We start from the raw sequence: 2279 nt of genomic DNA on the forward strand, positions 1-2279 counted from the left end.
CATAATTATAAGGCTACGAAAACCAAACGAATTTTATTTTATAGCGATTATACACTTATATAAACATATTAATGGGTAGAATATTCAGATTCAGATTCAGATTTGACAATAAACCATGCCAAATATTACACACTGGCCCTTTAATTAATTCAGTCTCTGTAAATATACCATCAATCAGCCATTTTTTTGACACATGAAATACGATCACGTCAGTTCCTCTCCAGGGAGAGAGGGAGCTGTCCGGCCAGCAAGGCTCCGTCCAGCATGGACCAAAACACAGCATGGACACTTCAGAAGCAATTCGGAACGAGTTAAAAGCAAAGGCTGTGACTCAGACATAATGATGGGTAACTGGTCGGTTCTGGTGCTGAGCTTTATGAGTATGGTTGGATGCTGGTTTTCACCCATGCAGGGCTCTGAGCTGAACGTTTTGTTGACCTATTTTATGTCCATTCTGTCTGTTTTCCATGTGAAGCACTCGATGCATAATGATGGCCTTATTGTGAAGCACTTGGTGCTGCATAAATTAAGGTTATATCATGTCATGAGGACACATTCTCTGTCCTTCCCTTCGGCTTTGGATTTTCCTTTCTTTCCCACACACCTGATCTTCACACCCACCTGCACACCTGCCTCTCATTCCCACATTAGGCCACACCCACCTGCACACCTGCCTCTCATTCCCACATTAGGCCACACCCACCTGCACACCTGCCTCTCATTCCCACATTAGGCCACACCCACCTGCACACCTGCCTCTAATCAACCCCAGTGTTTATATAAACCAGCCTCTCAGCAGCTATTGGTCATTTGTCAGATTGTCTCTTGTTGCACTTTACTTTTCTGTTCAAGCTCTCTGTCTGTTCCTTCTGTCACTCAGTGGCTCCTGTTTTTACTTGATTTCTTCAGACTGACCAGTATACAGCTTTGTTTAACCTCATGTTTTGAGTCCACGCCACACTCTCCTGAATCAAATCATGTTTTTACACCACAAATCAGACTACAGCAGCTCTGAGCACCTGAAGCGAGTGGCACAAGAGAAAAAACTCCTCCAGTTCATTTCTGTCTCCAACATTTAAGGACTTTGTTTAAAAAAGTGTGGTGTAATTCAGACACTGTTCATCTGACATGAATATAAACTCTGAACATAATATAAACTAAAAGCTGAGTGTCTGTGTGTGATGATGGCCCATCATACATGGTCAGCATGCTGTGGTGGGGAGTTGTTAAGGTCTGAAGCCATTTAACTGGCACCAACTCATCTTTTCTAACATGTAGATCAGTGGTTATGATTCCAACAGAACTGACAGGAACATAGAATTTATTTAGCTTGGAAACTGATACTTGAAATAATTTAAGTGCTCTTTGCCATGCAAACAATCAGGCCGTCTTCCTCATTACCTCCCCCTCATCATTACCTCTCTGTACCTGTGACAGGACTATGATAACCCACAGTGTGGAAACATTTGCAGTTTGCGCCCAATCAAGCTTTTTGTAAAACAGAATTCTTCCTGCTGCTGTGTGAGTGCAAAGCAGCTGAACGTTACAACAGTTGATCCATTTGTGAATGGGAAGGAGGCAGCGGAGCGTGGCGTGGAAGTGCTGTAGATTGATCAATACAATGGAGTGGGATTGTTCTTCTCTACGATGCGCTGGTGAATGATGTAGTTACACTGATCATCTCAGGACTGAAGTCACTCGCTGCAGCAATAACAGATGCTACATGAGCCTGATGTAGATTTGTCTTTGTACAGCAATAAAATCAGTTTGAGCTGCAGCTACACTGACATTTAGAAAAATAAATGAGCCCATCAGAGGGAAGCAGTTGTTGGGTTATAGATGTTAATTTCCAAATGATTAATCAAAGTAAATATTTAACATAAGGGTTTTGAATCAGTCTCCTTTATAAGATTGTATTAACATTGTTTCTGTACAGTATTTTTAGTGAAACTTGCCCAACTTGTCGCTAACCCTAACCCTAACCCTAACCCAAACATAGGCTGGTGGGGGACAATCGACGCTCTGACGAAGGGCCAGTTCAGCGGCTGGTGTTCTGAACGCAGCTGAGGGGAAAAGGTCCGGCCTGGTACGGCTTGGCTCGGCCTGACTTATCTGCTGATCTGAACCGAGGCAAGACGGCAGGAAAAAAATGCCAACACCTGACACATCAGTTAACGTGGCTCACGGCTGGGCTCTGCTCCAGAGCTGTCGAGGCCAATAATGTCCGATGGTCCCCCCCCCCCCCCCCCCCCCCCCCCCCCCCCCCCCCCACCACCCCC

Source organism: Epinephelus moara, chromosome 20, assembly GCF_006386435.1.
Source record: "Epinephelus moara isolate mb chromosome 20, YSFRI_EMoa_1.0, whole genome shotgun sequence".
NCBI classification, from domain to species: Eukaryota; Metazoa; Chordata; class Actinopteri; order Perciformes; family Serranidae; genus Epinephelus; species Epinephelus moara.